This window comes from Mixophyes fleayi, chromosome 8, assembly GCF_038048845.1.
Source record: "Mixophyes fleayi isolate aMixFle1 chromosome 8, aMixFle1.hap1, whole genome shotgun sequence".
NCBI classification, from domain to species: domain Eukaryota; kingdom Metazoa; phylum Chordata; class Amphibia; order Anura; family Limnodynastidae; genus Mixophyes; species Mixophyes fleayi.
In genome coordinates, this window is record NC_134409.1 from 118,216,520 (window position 1) to 118,237,088 (window position 20,569).

General features: G+C 38.4%; 1 protein-coding gene across 2 annotated transcripts in view; it reads right to left on the reverse strand.

Annotated features, from left to right (window-relative positions):
• Window positions 1-481: 481 nt before the first annotated feature.
• FAM107A (family with sequence similarity 107 member A) overlaps window positions 482-20,569 on the reverse strand; it is a 167,489-nt gene continuing 147,401 nt past the window's right edge. For both annotated transcript variants that reach the window (XR_012678586.1, XR_012678587.1), the window contains 3 exons: window positions 2,700-2,833; window positions 1,033-1,089; window positions 482-674 (listed from right to left, as the gene is read on the reverse strand). The gene's annotated coding sequence lies outside the window, so the exon portion shown is untranslated. The remainder of the gene's footprint in view (window positions 675-1,032; window positions 1,090-2,699; window positions 2,834-20,569) is intronic.

The window sequence follows — 20,569 nt, forward strand, 5'->3', positions numbered from 1 at the left end:
AGACCTGAAAACTTTCCTGTTGCTTGGTGCACCCATTCCAAATTTTTCTAAAGATGTCCTGATTGCCACATCAGAGCAAATCTGGTACTAAGTAACACCTGGAAATCGAGTGGACTGATTTAAGAATGAAGGGTTCAATAAAATATTGATATTTTTCTTTATTTAAAGGGCCTGGCCACATTGCATCATTCATCACAAATGGATTGGATGCAAGCATCATGTGACCTCCCCTGGGACGCCATTTTGGTTAGTTGTACCCATTGCTGCTGAATCCCCTGGACAGACCCCCAACATTTTTACCTTGATACCTTTTTAAGGTATTTGTGTATCTCAGAGGTAGCTTGTTTACAGTTTTATGGTTCTACACTATGGAACACACATGGAGACTTTATTGACTCATGGACAATTGCCAATAATTGGCATCATTTATTTTTGAAGCCTTTCTTAACTTTTTTAGTAAACAAAATAAATCACACACAAATATTATGCTTACTTTATTTTGCATCGATTTGACACATAATACAGCAACAAGTGGCACCAGTTGCACATCATATAAATCCAGTGTGGGCATAGAAAGATGTGATAAGGGAGACACAACAAAACGGCCGCCAGCAACAACAGATCCTGTGTTATTTTGTTATTCCCTCAGAGGGAGTCGGAGGCAGTAATATGTCCTGTAATAAACAAATGTAAAAAACAAGTAAACCCACTTATTGAACACTAATATATAATAAAGTTAGCGTTTTACAATATATCCTAAATTATGGAAGATATGAACTCACTCTGTGAAACATATCTGTAGAATTGCTGCGACTTACAGTCTCCTTGCTAACAGAAGTGCATTACAGATTGGTGAATTCACCTATAATGATCATTAACAGGTTATATCATTTCCAGTTTGAGGAGGAATTGCTAATCTGCTATGCTTCGTTGTTTCAGCTTTTTTACCCAAGTCACCAGCCTTATAGTCATTAACTGTTGACAAATAATAGATGACATTATATTTTTGAATAAAAAAATAGATTTTTCTACCTGGGGAACCATTGCTGATTCAGATGATGAAGAATCCCCTCGTTTACTGGATCGACCCTGAAAATGTAAAATATTACCAGCTATAGTAAAAGTCACCTGGTAATTGCACATTGTATTAAATATTCTATCTATAAGTGTTTGACAAAGCCGTCGGCAATACTACTTTGATATTTGATAGAGATGGGGTGTGATATCTCAGGGGTTAATGGTACATTAGTGGATGTAGCCAGTTTAAGTTTCTCCAAACTTAGTCATTACACCACTACTTTAAAAGGTTATACTTTAATGTCAATTAAAAATTAATGTTTATATAGTAATTTACTTGGGACATGGTTAGGGAGAGTAAATGTTTAAGGGCCTGATTCATTAAGGAACTTAAATTAAGAAGTTTCTTATTTAAGTCTTCTGGACAAAACCATGTCACAATGCAAGGGGTGAAAATTAGTTTTCTGTTTTGCACATAAGTTAAATACAGACTGTTTTTTCCTGTAACACACAAATATCAACTTTAAATTTCAGTGTACAAATAAGCTATCAAGTGCTACATGAAAAAACAGTCAATATTTAACTTATGTGCAAAGCAGAAAACTAATTTTCACCCCTTGCATTGTAACATGGTTTTGTCCAGGAGGCTTAAATAAGAAACTTCTTAATTTAAGATCCTTAATGAATCAGGCCCTAATTGTTTAGATAAGAACAGGAAGCCAAAGTGCAGACTTGCATTAGCAGAACGGTAGGAGAGATGCTGACACAATAGAGTTCGTTCCCTAGAAGAAAAAGTTCAGATTACATCACAACATTTAGAATAGGACATGTCTTTTTTAGGATCCATGTTCTTCTTGGTAAGCCTTTTGATTGTATTCAGTCTCTGTCCCCCTCTATCTCCCACTGGCTGCTGTGTATTATTGGATATAAAGTATTTTATCCTCACCTGAACAGGTTTAATAGTGTATAGAAAACTTAGTGTAGAATAGAATAACAGAGGAGTGTGTAGAGATATTCATGTATAGCAATAAAAGTCAAATGTATCAATTGGTGGATGGCAGCCAATCGGGTTGTTGCTCCAAGTTAGATAGGGTATGAATAAAATGATTAGGGAAGTCCAAATGCGTCCTTTCCCCAACCAGGGAAACAGAGGAGGTCCCATTTTTGAGCAATGTGTTATCCACACATTGCTACCTGATGATATTTGTAGAAGGTAAAAAGATTGGTCTTCCTCAAAATTCTATTGCAAAGGCAATAGGCTTACTACGTACAATCAGGGTGAGACTAGCACACAGAAAGGTCGATATCACAAAGAAAAAAACTAGGTGAGATTTTGCTTTTCAAATTGTTGTCCAATAAGTACAACGTCAAAATATGTTATTTGTACAATGTGCATTACAATTATTTAGAACACAATTTTATTAAGTCACTTCTTGATAAATATGTGTTACGTGATATTTTCGCAACATCTTCAATCTACGTCACTGGATGCTTCTAATGCAGAGCTGAACTTGGCATTATATTATTAGTATATACAGGACTGGGTGCTTCTAGATGTGGGAGCATCCTGCTTCTGGTTACCACAATAACGAAGAGTAGGATTCTGCAAAAGTCTAAAAATCTAAGTAATCTAAGTAATTCTCTAGTAGCCCACTAAGAAATGACATTTTAAATGAACCAACCCTTAACTTCTGGTTCTCAATGGCATCACTGTCGTCCTCACGATCACATCTCCCAGAAGAACAAAGTCCGTCTCCACCATGTTTCTTCCCTACTATGGCCAAGAAGTCGGAAGCATCATATTTTTTCACAAAAGCTAATAAGAGATAAAATACTGCTTTTAGTTACAATTGAGAGAGTGAGGCACACTTCATTTATTAGAGGCATGTTAATTGGATATGGAATAAAAGGTAATATATATTTGTTTCACGTGCTAGAGACTCACCTACAGGAGATACCTTGTGCACAAAATTCTCCTTTATGTATTTGCTGACACATAGTGATATATAGATTGTTTGTTTTAGGGTGAAGGACTATTTTTTTTATTTTGCTTTCACATACTCAGTGGTCTTAATTGTCCTGGCTGCACTTTTTCAAATGATTTTATTTACTTGTACACATTTCATTAATTTAAAGGAGCACGTCTTGGTTCCACTGATTTCTAGTGTCTGAGAGACTCTTTGTTCAAAAGGTTTAAAAAAAAATTAAAATATTAACTCGAAGAAGTGACCTGGTCAGTGCATAGTTGCCCCCCCTAAAACAGGTTTTAAGATGATTCACCCAGAGTTCCAGCACAGAACACCAACCTACAGAGCTCCCCATTAAAATCCTTAACGGATGCTATTCCTTGCTAAGTGATTGATACAAGCCATAAATGTGGCAAAATTGAAAGGAGTTAATTTGCAAATATGGTGGTGGAGAAAAGGGCGGGCAGTACGACATCTACCATGCAACTATGGGACATCCGTAAACGGAGGGACAACCAAAACACACCCTGGGCACTCATATCTACCTTATTGGGACCATCTGTCCCGGGCACTACAGAACCCGCAAACCTTCTGGCCCAAAGGAACACAACCACCAGTAAACCGACAGGAGCGGTACTTGGATCAAGACTATAGTCGACTCATCGTAGAGAGGGGGGTTCAGCGTGCCCAATACTGTAATGTGCGCCCCAACCACTGACTGTCAACTGCACTGCTTTATCCAGCAAGATGCCATCCAGGATCTCCACCAGCATGCCAATATACCAGGAACTGTACACCGTTACCATAAAACAGCCTGAAAATCCATAACAGGCACCTGAAGTTCAGCCAACCGGGGAGGGTGGGCAGACAACTTCCTGAACTCAAGAGACTGATTTACTCCTTGTCCATCAACATTACAGACTATACCTAGCCCTCCCCTGTAATATCAGATAGGCATACTAAAGTTAAACTTTTGACCCTAGAGGACTAGCTACAGTTTAGTGACACAGCCTCAGATTTTAATTTTCTTCATGACTACTTCGGTCTTCAGTTCTTATTGTAAGCTCATTGAACTAACCTTCAATTTGCAGGTTAATTGTACAGAAATCCCATATCTATATTTTCTTGCACAGCCTTTCCACCCCCTTTGCAGGTCTGTTTTACACCTTTGCCGGCTCATCACAGGCTCTCACGTTTGCAGGCTTATTGACCAGACCACCCGCTATTTGTGCATACTTATTGCAGAAACTTTCCCCAGGAATTTGCTGGTTCACACCAGAAACACCCATCTACAGTATCATTGCACAGACCCCCCTCTATAGGCTTATTACAGAGACCACCACATTTGTATGCCTATTACAGACCCTCACCCTGTGGCTTCAGCATAGCGGGGTCAAACAAACTATTTTGATCGTAGGGATTACAACTTTACCTTTCACTAAAATATATATATTTTATGTTGATATATATTGTACAAATACTATATACTTGCAAAAAATTATGAACAGGTCCTGCTCTGGAAAAAGGCTACAAATTGCACTGGTCTGCAAATAGGATCTGGCGTGTGCAGTGCTAGAAATGGCTTTTTAAAAGTTTTTTTTCCATCTTTTAACAGTAAGACATCTATCCATCAAAGCCCTAAAACCGTCGATCTCATCTCTTATCCAATGTCCCTGTCAATATTGTTTGACTCGGTAACTGAAAGCTCTGCTAGATGATAAACATTTATTTCAAGACCCTTGGTACTGATCCTCTTAGGATACCACATGCATCTGCATTGCTAAGGCATATTGTGAACACGGTGAGATAACATACAGTAGACTAAGTATGATATAATAAAACGTATATATAATATTTATGCGAAAACTATTCTCTTATCATATCAGTAGCATAAAGGAAAGCAAGAAGGACATTTACATTACTAACCTGATTGTGTAAAATAGGAAACAAGGCAATAGCAAACACAAAGAGCCAACAGAAGCTTCATGTCTCCGTGTGCTGCTGACTCAGCTGCAGATCCTTTTATACCTGCTGGTATTCAGCCACCAGATATATGTAACTGGCTACGAGCTGCCAGTGACGTTGGGATTAAACTTTATTATGTTATCAATACTTCTTTGCACATACAGATTCCTCTGTTGAAGGATGAGGGATGTGTTTCAGAGACCAGGTGGATTTTACATTATATAAAGGCTGAGATTTAAATAAAAAAAAAAATACCAGGGAAGAAATTTTTGACTTCATGGTTAACCCATATATTTCACATATTTAACACTCAGGGCTAGATTTACTAAGCTGCGGGTTTGAAAAAGTGGGGATGTTGCCTATAGCAACCATTCAGATTCTAGCTTTCATATATTTAGTACTTTCTACAAAATGACAGCTAGAATCTGATTGGTTGCTATAGGCAACATCCCCACTTTTTCAAACCCGCAGCTTATTAAATCTAGCCCTCAGTCTTTAATTTTCACATGGAGCATCATTTTTTTCCCCCCAGAGTATCCTAAGCAGAGTTTATCAACATGTGGCACCCAGGATTAGACAGTTTAGAGGGATCCTTCAGTCTGTTACATTTAACTGACAATGGAGTAGTCCTTCATTGTGTATTTGGGTTTTATGCATGTTATATATGAATACAGTCGCGACCAAAAATATTTATTGTAGCTTATTCAATACAGAAATCCATAAGTGGCCGAACAAAATGTTTGGCACTTTTAAAAAGTAGTTATAAATAATTAGATTTCAGACAGGTGATTATTTTTCACATTGGAACTAAATTCACCTGTGGTGATTAGCAGGTGCCTGCAATATAAAAATCACTCAATAAACAAGGTTGGATACAGAGAAAGACTCACTCTCCGTTATGTGTCAGTAGGTGTACTGCAATAAGCAGGTAGAAAAGAAAGGAGGATTGTCTGAGGAGGTCAGACAGAAGACTGGAAAACCTTAAGGCTGAATTCCATCTCCAGAGACCTTGATGTTCCCACTTCCATATTGCTATGTTGTTACATCTTGCTTGTTGCACGCTAAATTATATTGCACCATGATTACCCAGAGATTTGGGCCCCTTCTTTGGCATGTACACAGCACAACCACTCACAGATAGGGCTAAACATCTTGTGAGTGAGGTCTGAGCTCTTATAACGCCAACTGTTCTCGCATTGCACAAATACATAAAATGTTTTTTTTATGCTGGCTACACATGTGCTGATTGGCCTCAGTGATCAGTGTCAGGATTTGTTTCCAATTTGGTTACACGTGTCGGTGGCCAAATTGGACAGATGCAGCCCATTGGTGGTGATGCTGAGGAGTGTCTTGATTACAAGAGGCCTATTAGTGCTGTGAGCAGATAATCATCATTTATTTATATAGCACCACTAATCCCGCAGCGCTGTACAGAGAACTCACTCACATCAATCCCTGCCCCATTGGGGCTTACAATCTAAATCCTCTAACATACACACACACACACACACACACACACACACACACACACACAGACAGAGAGAGACTAAGGGCAAATTAATAGCAGCTAATTAACCTACCAGTATGTTTTTGGAGTGTGGGAGGAAACCAGAGCACCCTGAGGAAACCCACACAAACACTGGGAGAACATACAACCTCCACACAGATGAGGCCATGGTTGGGAATCAAACTCATGTGCTGTGAGGCAGAAGTGCTAACCAATGAGCCACCGTTGATCACAAAACCAGCCAGACATTGATCACCAGCTGACTGTACTTTTGGGCTTGCCAGAAAATAATCTGAGTGATGGAGATGTTGCAATGTGTGGATAGCCCTAGATTTGTTTTAAATTTGACAATATTCATAAGAACAGATCAAAGAAAAAATATTGTCATATAATATTTATTTGATTTGTAGCTCATTAAGATTCTGGCAATAATTCTCTTCATTTTGACGATTGTTATCTTTTTGTGAATAAGACATTATGGGATGAATTCGCAAAAGTTTACTTTTTTAATAGTGTTACAATGGCTCTTCTGCTGTTGACTTCCGAAATAAAGAAAATCTTCATGCATTTGTTGTTTTACAAGAAATAGGCAGTTTATGTACATGTACGGAAGCAACCATTGAGTTAAAATAAAATGTATATAATAATATTCCACACTAAAAAAAATAAACATTTAATTGCAAGATTTTGTTTTTAAATCACAAGTATTCTGGTGGTGTTCAGGGGTGTAATTATGGCTATTGAATTCACATGAGGCTGGGGGGGGCTCAGTGCAAGTCTGAAATTAACTAAAGGGGGGGGGGGTGTATGGGCATGTCATGTTGTTAAACTGATCATATTTAATTAAAAATTGCAAATTACTATTTGCATTGATATATTATATAATGGTTATAATTTATTATGTAATGTAACATATCTTTAATTTTATGGCCTTCAATGTATATATTTTTTGCATTCTTATTATATAACAGTGGCAACTCTACATAGAAGGTTTATTTTTTTTCTTTAAATAGCATCATGCATCTGATCGACATTTTTGTTAGCTGTCCTTCTACAAATCATCATCTCTTTTTCAAATTCTCTCTAGAGTTTTGAAAATATGGCTGCCAGATTCACAGACACAGGGGCACATTTATCATTTATTGGGAAAAATGAGAAATACTTAACAATCCTTATCGCATGGATAAAGATTGATGTATTTCTCAAATTTCTGAAAAATGGAACACAGAAACAGCAGTTCCGAAAAACTGCTGTTTCTGGGATAAAACAAATCATACTTACCCCCCTCTTCGGGACGCGGTGTCTCCGGATCTCCTACTGGTCCTCTTCGTTCCTCTTCTTTCTTCAATTGGGAACGTGCAGTTCAAACAACTGCACATGCGCACAATGATCCCCGCTGTGTCTCTGCAACTATCGTTGCAGAGAGCGAACAGTGAGTGACAGGGAGGGATCATGTGATCCCTCCACACATGCGCTGTCCAGCTCTGCTCTACGGAGCAGAGCTGACAGCATTAGATTCTTTCAATTTTGATAATGTACGCCAGCTTCAGCTGTTACATGACAAGTGACTTGTTAGATTGCGGCCAGAGCAGTCACCATACTGCTGAATGGTGACTGCTCGCAAAAACGATCAGGAGTGTAAAGCAGCAGATATCCTTGATATCTGCTGCAATGCAACTTTAATAAATTTGCGGAGGGCACATCGGGACCTGATTTCCACGGTAAGTGCATGATAGTGCACTACCGTGATTTCTTAAATATGCCCCACAGTCTCACAGGTCTCGGCATTTCATGTGAAGGCAGAGATGGGAGAAGGAGAGGGAGGATTTTACATTACAAAGAACAGCCAGAGAAAGAGGGCTGTTCCGAAACATCTCTGCTCACTACATCACGTGCCATGTGACTGTGGTTGTCATGGCATTCCATTACACTGTGCAGAATTATAAGTCATTAATAGCTGCCTGAAGAAACAAACTGAGGGAAAATGGTAATTACCAAACTGCTTCTCATAGCCTGCCATATGAAGTGTGTTTTTTAAAACATAAATTACTGTTTTCATGGGACTGCTGCTTTAATTGTAATTATTATCTTCATAGTAAATATTTACTGGACTTTTATGCCAATTAGATTTTAATTCAATTGTTTGGGTAGATATCAATCTAATATGGTAGACAGATTTTTTAAAATTAATTTTCTGTACCTTATAATGTAAATTAGGTGCCTTTTGTGTAGTTATATGGTAATAAACCTGTCTATATTTTATTGCTGTAAAATTATGCTTCTAATTTAACACAATGTAACTTTGCATCTTTGTACAAATTCTCTACACTGTGACTTCTATCATTTATGGGTTCCAAATATTCAAACCACTAAGCCACCATGTTGAAAGGTGGCGCACAGGAACATACAAACTCCTCATAGATAAGACCATGGGTGGGAATTGAACTCATAACCCCAGTGCTGTAAGGCAGAAGTGCTAACCACCTAGCTACTGTGTTGCCCATATATATATATATCTGTATCTATATCTGTATATATATATATATATATATATATATATATATATATATATATAAATAAATTGCTCACAATTTTATTTTTAGTGACCTTCTGTATTTGTCATTCAAAAACTACTTTCTGTCCTGGTAAATAGGATTAAAGTGAGAGAAGATTGAGCAGAATTTAATACATCTTTATAATAAGGCTTGATTACATTGGCTGTATTACAGAACACAAGGTCCTATTCAATTCTGGATCTTCAGAAATAGAAAACGCGGCCCTTAGTTCTTTTCAGCTGTCTCTAGATACTTTATACCTCTGCAAAATTCAGGAGACACACTTAAAGTCTGATTAATTAAAGAAACGTAAGCTTTTCAGATAATCTCCTTATTTTCCGAATACCTTTTAATATTGTCTTGCGCTAAGTTCCAATGGATATATATTTACTGAGGCACCCGATTCCCGACTCAGGTAGCAAAGAGAATATAATAATGATCTGACAGACAGAAGATTGTTTTGAATCAGTCCAGTCCATGCATTACTGTTAAATTGCATTTTAGTATTCAAAGGGATTAAAAGAAAAACTTATAAAATACAAGTATTATACAACAATAATAGTCAACTGAGGGCATGGCCAGATAAGCGGTTTATCTCACTGCATGCCAAGGAGAGCACAAAAACAGGCAACAAGGCTCACTGGAATTGACAGCAATATGAGCAAGGATGGCATACCGAGAAAGGATAAAAGAGGGGGAAGCACGAGAAATTGAAACCGGAAAGTAACAATAAGGTAGAAAAAATATCAAATTCAGTAGAAGAAAGTACTTAAATCTTTAATTTGAGATCTCATTTATTAACAGTAGAAGAGGAAACACTACTTAAAATGGGGTTTAATTTTTACCTACACAGAACATTAATCAATTTGAAACAAATATGTTAGGTAATTCAAGGCAAGAATATGTTGAATATATACAGAGTAACCGATGATCAGATACAGAGGAAACACAGTTAGTAACTGATTAATGAGCACAGAACATGTCAAGTCATGGTAGTCTTAGACAGCTGTAGCAATTAAAAGATCTTCAGAGACACTAGCAGTATGTAGTACTTCAAACAGTAAAATAACAGTTAGTAGACAATAGTATGCACAGTTGCAATCTTGGTAATGGAGGATATCCAATATTTCTGATCACCTAAACGCAGCAAAAGTCCAAGGTCAACTGAGACAAGCCCAGAGCCACTCAGTGCAGTATCAGCAGGCAGAGAAATGTGGAAACATTTCCTTCCTAGCCAGCAAACAATTGTTTCATATAAGCAGTTCTATGGTCAAGCTGCAGTACTCACAGAATCAGCGGGCAAACAGAGATGTAAAATGAAGAGTGGAAATACGTCCCAGCTGTCCCTCATGCCGGGACAAGCTCCCGGATAATCAGGATAGTCCCCTAAAATCAGGACTATCCTGATAGAATCTGGACAGTTGAGTGGTAAAGGTGTATTATTTTAGTAACCATTGGAGGCAAAAATACAAACAATGGTTGAATATTTTTATTTATAAAGCGCTTCAACAGAAACATACATGAAAAATGAAAATTTTCTGTTTTTTAACATTCAACAAAGTACAGGGTGCTGAATAATTTAGAAAAATAAATAAAAAAAATAAAACTTGAATCTATATATAAATATATATATATTTTTTCAAAACATTTTTATTGAAGATGTTCAAACATTCATCATACAATACTGTTCGTTTCATAAAGAAAGAGAAACATTCAATAGTAAATACAATCAATATATATATATATATATATATATATATATATATATAAATATTGTTACATCTTTTATAGATTCTACTTGAGGAGGTTTAACAACACCACGTCACAGACACTCAAAGATATATGTCTCATATTAATATATAATAGGACTGTAACATGGAACAGGACAAAACTGCAATAGTGATAACATTAGTGATGAGAATAAATATGCCACCATCTCTCAATGAGAGGAGCATTCACAACATTACAGTTTCCCCTCCCCCAACCCATCATCAGGGTGCGGAGGGACCAGAGGAAGAGGACAGGCCCGCCCTATTATCCTGTACAAAAATTGGAGGGTCACGGAGGAATACCCTTGTTTCATACCACAGTGTCTGGTGAAAGCATTCATAAAGTTGATTTCGTAGTTGGGAGGGTAGGATATTAATATATCTTTCCCAAGTCTCAAAAAAATTTGCGAGTTAGAGTACTCTTCTGGAGAGAAGCCTCCAGCCAGTCCATTCTCAGGAGAAAGTACATTTTTTCTTTAAATAGTTCAAGTGTTGGACGGGAGTTCTGGATCCACATATGGAGGATCGATTTCCTAGCCACTGCAGATATTGCCATAAGCAACCTTCTTCTCCCTACCGAGGTTCGCGTATCAGAAGGCAAAATACCCAGTATTGCCCAATAAATATATATTTAAATATACTGTCTATTGTATGTATCTATATTGATCCTTATAAACATTCCATGTCCACTTTTATTAGGTATACCTGAACACCTGCTAGTTAATGAAAATATCTAACCAGCCAATCATGGTGCAGAAACTCAATGCATAAAAGCATACAGAAATCAGGGGTTGGCAGGGGCTGGAGGGCATCTGCTCCCTGGGACGATCCCATAGTGGGCTGGGTCACTGGGCTACCTGCATTTTTTTCCCTTTAAAATGTTCTTAAGAGGCTGCTGAGTCGAGTCTTGCCCCACGGGCTACAATTTGCCAGCCCTCCCCTGGCAGACATAATCAAAAATAAAAATTGTAGTTCAGACCAAAGGCCAAAATGGAGAAGAGATGTGATCTAAGTGACTGTTACTGTGGAATGATTGTTAGTGCCATACGGGTTGTTTCAGGACCTCAGAAACTGCTGATCTCTTGGGATTTTTACACACAACAGTCTGTAGAGTTTATAGAGACTGGTGCTCAAAACCAGAGCGGCAGTTCTGTGGGTGGAAACACCTTATTAATGAGCGATGTCATAAGAGAAAGGCCTGCCGGTTCAAGCTGACAGGAAGTTGACAGTAACTTAATTAACTAGATTAGCTTTTCAAATGTTGTCTTATACTATATCTGAACCCACTAGCCCTAGGCGTTCCCTTCTTCCCTCTTCCAGCTTTAAACAAACAAACAAAACAAAAGAGAAACACTTTCTAACTTAGTACTGAAAAAGTTAATGCTAACCATGATAGAAAGGTGTCAGAACACACAGGGCATCACAGCTTGCAGCGTATGGGGCTGCGTAGCAGCAGTCCGGTCAGAGTGTCCATGCTGACCCTTGTCCACCACTGAAAGTGCCTACAAGAGGCACGTGAGCACCAGAACTGGACCATGGAGCAATAGAAGGTGGCCTGCTCTGATGAATCACATTTTCTTTTACATCATGTGGACTCTTTCAGCAGGATAATACGCTCCGTCACACTGCAAAAATTGTTCATTGATTGTTTGAGGAACATGACAAAGAGTTCAAGGTGTTGAATTTGTCTCTCATTGTACCGGCTGGTCCTGTATAATTGAGGCACCCTTGTTCTCCATATTCAACTCAGTGAACTGTGCCTGAGACAGTCAATTCTCTGCTGGGGATTGGAGAACTACTACCTGAGTAGCAGAAAGGAGTAAAGATAACTCTGTCCAGGTTTGAGAGGCAGTAGTAGAGCTCTGGTTTGATTTTACAGGTAAACTTCCTTTCAGGGCCTTAAATAGGGCTGTGCGACAAGGGCGACCGCCCAGGGCGCAACACTGAAGGGGGGGCGCAATTTAGGAATATTTTAGGTGAATTTGGTTAAAATTGAGGGCCTGGGGGGGCGGCATTTGTCTTTCTCGCCCAGGGCACTAGAATTCTAACTTACGGCTCTGCTTCCTTTAGACTCTGATGACATTGAGAAACTAGGCTCATTGATGGCATTGAGAAAAGTCTCTGCACTAACATATCGTAAACTTTTGTCATAAATCTTCATCCTGTAAAATTATATTACAATAATTCGGGGGCACTGTTCCTACTGATAACTTTTTCACAACATTAGTAAATTTTGGATTACCAAATGCTGGACTTATCCTTATCTTATTTATATAGATTCACTATTGGTTTCAAATTCATTAGGTCTATTAAAAAATGCTACTACCCATTCAAACCATTTATCTCCCAATTACTAACTACTTGAGTACCTGTAAAATTTATACATATAACATTTTCATTAAACACATGTGGAAACAATTGCAAATGAGGTGGTTGTGTTTCATTATATTCGCCAGATGTGGGACATCCTTTTGGTAAATTAATTAACTCAGTTTATATTTAAAGGTGCACTTAACAATTCTAAATTTCCATGTCCATTTGGTGATTGCAAACATATCAACAATTAGTTTGATTAACTATTAGTCTTATCATATTATAATATAAATCTATAGGATGATGATTTGGAAATTGTTCTGGATCCTCCTTACGCATTTTACCCTTTATTCTTCAAGATGATGGCCACAATATCGGCAAATACACATTTCAATTGGCAGTTTTTCCCCACAATCATCCTCTTTACCATCAATTATCTCTGTTTACTCTATGATTATACATTTCTTGATCTAGTGGAAACCTTTCCTTTTCTATGAGTACAGTAGATGATGGAGGCAGATCTGGGACCTTATAATTACCTGTTGAAAATTTTTCAGTATCATTGCCAGGTCTTGCCATTGGGAAATTTTTAGCAAATGTCCATGGGAAAAAATGTTGGCGATAAATAGTAATGATAAAGTCAAACCACTCATAACAACTACTAGAATGTTAATGTCTCTCTTCTTTTCTTCACTCTTCTGGGTTAAATTCTTCTTTCCGCACCATGCCATTTTCAGAATCCTCAAATAAACTGGCTATATCAAGACCAACAACTTTATTATTTACTGCTTGCTCTTGGGTCTCCGTATCTGCTATCTGATGCGTGAATCCAAGAATCTCTTTCAGCAACTTTCAATGTTGTTAGCAATACTTGGAAAGGTCCTTCCCATCGAGTTGTGAAACAACCAGATTTTAAAAAGTATATTCTCCTGGCTTTATCTCATGACAGTTCTCAGTTGGTATCTGTAGTGCAATTAATTTCAATATCTCTTGTTGCTTCTATAACTGTTTACTCTTTTGTATCAGGTACTTCACTCTTGTGCACTTATAATGACATATGGCTGTGTTCCAAACAAAATCTCCTATGGCGAAAGATTAAATGGGCGCCTGGGAGTGGGTTAGATACTGAGCATTACCGGAGGTAAAGCTTCTGGCCAAGCCATTCCTGTGTCCTTTATTACTTTACTCAGTTTGTTCTTGATTATGCCATTAAATCTTTCAACCTTACCACGTGCTTGTGGTCTATATACCGATCAGCCACAACATTAAAACCACTGACAAGTGAATAACATTGATTATCTTGTTACAATTGGACCTGTCTTGGGGTGGGATATATTAGGCAGCAAGTGAACAGTCAGTTCTGGAAGTTGATGTAATTGAAGCAGGAAAAATGGGATCTGAGCGACTTTGACAAAGGCCAAATTGTGATGGCTAGACAACTGGATGAGAGCATCTCCAAAATGGCAAGTCTTGTGGGGTGTTCCTGATATGCGGTGGCTAGTACCTACCAAAAGTGGTCCAAGGAAGTACAGCCGCTGAACCTGCGACAGGGTCATAGGCGCTCAAGGCTCATTGACGTAAGGAACTGTGGTATACCATATCTACACATAAATTATTGTACTCGATTTTTTTATATGCATAGTGCTGTACAACTTGCAGCTTCTACCCAGCTAAAAAAACATGTGACCAGACACAAGAACATACTGCAAAGTATGACATTTTGGCATTTGAATAAAGTTAATTTATATTACCTGGAATTGGCCCTCTGCAGGAGGCATATGTGATGGTTCTACAGATATGGCTTTACTCGGGTTCTTCCTCAGGCAATAAAGCATGAAGCAGCCTCTTAACCTGCTTGAGAAGAGAAACCACGCACACACCAGTAGGCCGTAACAAGTCTACTCCTACCATCCTTGCCTAAATGAGTCAGACCAAGGACTGTTTTTGCCAGTACTGATAGGTAAGCCTTTGGGGCCACTGGTCTACCTTTACCATCTCTCCACATACCACTGGTATCTTGAACACATACCTTTAACTTCCAGAGGGCAACTTTCTGTGGATAACAAAATTCTGCATTCTGATTAATTTCTGATCAGTAATTAACTGAAGCAAGATCAAAATTGTGTCCTGTGACGAAATGTTAGTTAGTAATGGTCTACTTACTACATATTTTGCAACCTTTTATTACCCAGTACAATTGGATCAATATTACCTGTATGAGTTTGGCACTTAATCACTACTACATGCGATGGTAACTGAATACCATATAACCATTTCTTTACGTGTTAAGCATGTGCTATTGGAGTACAAACTCCAGTTGGAAAGCCTCTAAACTGCCACAATGCACCAAATACATACCTACTGCCTGTATAGATGTTTACTCTTTTACCTTGTGCCAACTGCCACACTCTTGTAAGCACTACTAACTCAGCTCTCTGGGCAGAATGTGGGGTACCTATAGCCTTCACTTCAACAATACAATCATCTGTTACCACTGCATACCCTGAACACAATTCTCCAGTCTCAGTTTGCCTTTGGCAACTACCATCCATATAAAAAGTGACATCTGCTTCTGGTAAGGGTGTATCCTTAATGTCAGGTCTTAAAGGTTTGGTCCAAAAATGTCAAACAGTCATGACTGGGCATTAAATCAGCAGGAATCTGACAATTCAGTGCACAACAAAGAAAATGGCTTTAAATAATCTGGACTAATTAATGCAGGGATATGTACCAAAGCATCAATGACTATAAAAGGTTAATTTTTCTGAAAAATAGATTTCAGTGGAAAAAAGCCAGCCAGAAATACAAGATGCACCTCAAAGCTTCCTAGAGAGAATTGCCTACACTAGCCTTAGACGCTTCCATTCGCAAACAACCTATTGGATCCTTTTCAGTCAGGCTTTCGCTCTCAATACTGCACAGAGACTGCATTGGCTAAGGTTGTCAATGATTTGATCACTGCTAAAAACAAAGGCCATTACTCTCTTCTAATTCAATTGGATCTCTCTGCTGCTTTCAACACTGTTTACCACTTTTTTCTTATACAAACGCTACAATCTTTAGGTCTTCAAGACACTGTTCTATCCACCCACCAACAGAAGTTACCCACCTGACATTTCTATTTCTGTTGACAACCTGACCATAAAGCCCAGCCCGCAAGCTAGCTGCCTAGGTGTGATCCTTGACTCGCAACTATCCTTTGTTCCCCACATCGACTGTATGTCTAAATCATATTACATAAATGTAAAAAACATTTCCAGAATATGCACATATCTCACACAAGACACTGCAAATACATTAATTCATGCACTAATCATCTCCTGCATTGACTATTGCAATTTCCTCCTTACTTGTCTTCTCCTAAACAGACTGAAACCCCTACAATCTATTTTGCACGCAGCAGCCAGACTGATTTTCTTTGAAAATCGTTCTTCCTCTGCTGAGCCACTCTGACAGTCTTTACATTGGTTGCCTATTTTTTACAGAATCTCACATAAAATTCTTCTACTAACATACAAGGCCATCAACAAATCTGCCCCAACATACATCTCCTCACCTTGTCTCAAAATATCTCCCAACTTGACAACTACATTCTGCACAAGATCTGAGTCTCTCATCCACTCTCATTACATCCTCCCATTCCCAGGTACAGGACTTTTTTTTCGAGCTGCACCCACTCTGTGGAATTCCATCCCTCGCACACAATAAGACTTTCCTCTAGTCTACAAACTTTCTCTGAAAACCCACCTCTTCAGGCAAGGTTATAATATTCCTCAACCACCCTCTTAACCTCACTAGGCTACCACCCTTTACACAATTTATACAAGGCAACTACCCTCTGACCCCAGATCAAAATTGCTTTGTGACTAGATGACATAGCATACAAATCACTTTTTATCCTTTGCAATCTGGCTGGACCATTATGCAGTATGTAGATTTTAGCTCATGTATCTGACACCCATTGACCCACAGATTGTAAGCTTGCGAGCAGGGCCCTCTTACCTCTTTGTCTGTTTTACCCAGTATTGTTTATTGCTGTTTGTCCCCAATTGTAAAGCACTACGTAATTTGCTGGCGCTATATAAATAAATGTTGTTGATGATGATGATGTACTGTTTGAAAAAAAAAAGCATAAATTTGTTTACCTTTTTCAAACAGTCAACCGTTCAACTTCCATCAAATATTGCAAAGCCAGCATCCAAAACGTATTCTTCCAGACAAAAACTGTGATAGGAAATTCTGGAAGAGCACCCAATAATTTAGACAATAATTGAATGTTCATACCAAAAGAATCAAAAGAAAATTAAAGTGTTATAATGGTTTTCTTTACAAAAATAATAGCGTGTGCATATAACACATGTGATATCTTGCTTCAATTCTGAATGCAATACTAGTTTTTCTATAAGCAGATACTTTTGAGAGAATCAAGAGAAAGGAGTGGTTTAAAATAAGACCAGTCTCATCATTTTGAAATATTCAAGGCTCATCCATCTAGGTTAACATCTGGGCTAGTCCTGTGGGTATGACTTACTGCTCGGCACTCTGGGAGATTTTTTTGAACAACGAATTCCTTTGTCCAACAGTTTCAGAACTGTCCAAAACCAGTTATCCTTGTAACATGTGGCAGTTAACTTCTCAAATCATTATAGACATTGGTATTAACATCTAGTGCCCTCTACTGTCCTCTTAATAAAATGCATACATTAAACATTTTAAAAAGTAACATATTTATGTTCATTCTACAATCTACTATTACATGTATATTTGAATAACTTCATTCAAATATAATTTTCTTTAACACCTGATACAGTAGATACAATATATCCACGTTTTGCCCCTCTACAGAATACAGGCTGATCTATAGTAACTTCAGTTTTTAATATTTAGCATACTGACCTTTCCTATAATGATGCTTACACTGGTAGTTTGAATTTTTCTTTATTACTTAAAGGAACAATATTCCTAAAATATAACTTAAGATCATATACAAGCAAATATAGATAGAATAAACAGCACAGGCTCTTAGTTTCAAAGCTGCCTATGTATGGTAACTCCTATCCACAACGGAGTTAAATCAAAGATACAATGGCTAAAACATAAATACCACACTTCAGACGGCGCTAAAAAACAATCCTAATTTAAAGTAAGTAATCACATATATAGTAGTATGTAATTCCCTTTCTAGAATCAACATGGAAGTCCAAATTATCGGTATATTGAAAACCGAGCTAGCTACAATATTCAAAGATAGAGCAGCAATATAACTCCCACAATAGTAGTCACTTTCAAATAATACGTGGATCAATTCTTCAAAACATCACGGTGTCCCCTTAGGGAATGCACTCACCAGACCTCCGTGATCAAACTGCGGGAAATCTTTCCACGATGACGGCTTCACTCCGGAGTTCACTCTCCAATGCTGTCACTGTTATCCGAGCTGCCCCGCTACTTCCAGGACACGATCTGAACGGACACACTCACCAAGCGGAGATGAGGCTCTCCCAATCAGTGATTAATCAATACCGCAAAAAGCTCCTGATGTATGAGAGCCAGTATCCGACCATATGATTCTTCTTGTAATCACTTTCTCGGTCTGTATTTCCTCAAATACACATATATAAGTTCCGCAATCTGACATCAGGTGCAGTCACAGACTCACTCTCTGCAAGGGAGCAGTCTGGAGACAGACATCTAGTTCAACTGTAATTCTTGATGGTAAAATAAACCTGCTCAGTATGTGTGTGCTACATGCAGAAGCAGGTAATTTTCCTTGCATGTAAAACAAGCTGCAGTTGCACCACTTACATCACATCATGGTTTGTCCAGGTGAAAATTTGTACCTTTTACTGAATATGCTCCTAGGTCTAAATGAGGTCCTGAGAGAGCAGGCTGATAGTACCAGTTACTGTAAGCTGAGCGCTCTCTATAAGCTTGGGCAGCACAGTGGCTCAGTGGTAGCACTGCTGTCTCACAGCACTAGGGTCATGAGGGTCATGAGTTTGATTCCTGACCATGGAGTTTGTATGTTCTCCCCGTGTTTGCGTGGGTTTCCTCCGGGAGCTCCGGTTTCCTCCCACATTCCAAAAACATATTAGTAGGTTAATTGGCTGCTATCAAATTGACCCTAATCTCTCTCTCTCTGTCTGTGTATGTTAGGGAGTTTGGACTGTAAGCTCCAATGGGGCAGGGACTGATGTGAGTACAGCGCTGCGGAATTAGTAGTGCTATATAAATAGCTGATGATGATGATGATATGCCTGGTGGAGATAATTGGCAGCAACATGGAGAGAGAAGGGGGTGTCTGGACAAAGTTATCCTAGCTCATGTTGCTGTGTAATATGGTGAACAACTAATTATGTTGTGCTGCTTTATATGCTGAATAGCAGCTATTTTACACAGCTCAGTTTCTTAGCAAAGCAAAATAAATAAAATACATAACTTGCTGCAATAGGCACTTTTTTTTGCCAAATTATGACAATGATTGTAATTGCTGTCTTAATGTCATATTTTTACAATTGCAACCAATGTAAAAAAATGTACATGACAAAGTGGGATGGCACAGCAAAAATATGCATACAATTTACAGAGAAAAAACAACTGTACCAAGCTAGTATGGACATAAATACACACGGTGGCTCAGTGGTTAGCACGTCTGCCTCACAGCACTGGGGTCATGAGTTGGATTCCCGACCATGGCCTTATCTGTGTGGAGTTTGTATGTTCTCCCCGTGTTTGCGTGGGTTTCCTCCCACACTCCAAAAACATACTAGTAGGTTAATTGGCTGCTATTAAATTGCTCTTAACCTCTCTTGGTTTGTGTGTGTGTGTATGTTAGGGGATTTAGACTGTAAGCTACAATGGGGCAGGGACTGATGTGAGTGAGTTCTCTGTGTAGCGCTGCGGAATTAGTGGTGCTATATAAATAAAATAGATGATGATGATGAAAGTATGTAAGTTGAACCCCCCCTCCTAAAAATAAAAGCAACACCAAACAAACAGAATCAAAGTGCGCTTGTGAGAATTAGATTTTTATTACAGTCATGAGAAGTATTCCTGGTAACAGGTCACAGTTAAAGCAGAATATACTCAATAAAAAATATGTACAACATTTATTTGACCTACCTGAACAAAATCTAACTTTTCAAATAATCTACTGTGCTCCTCATATCAGCCCAGTGACACACACACAGTACAAGAGCACACATGAAATGCCCTGTGGGCCTCTATGCGAGCGTACTTGTCCACACAGTGGAGACAGCCATTGTATAGGTCATACCGATCCATGAGAATGTAATCTATCGATTCACCTGGAACCAATGACATCACTGAGACAGACACAACGTGACATATTTATGAAAGGGTGAAAACCCCGCTGGCAATAGGGCTCATTTTCGGTTCAGCCAATTCATCAAAGCAGCTACCGCCAGCAATAGTATTGTTACCACTAGCAAATTCAGACCGAGTTAGGATTTCCCC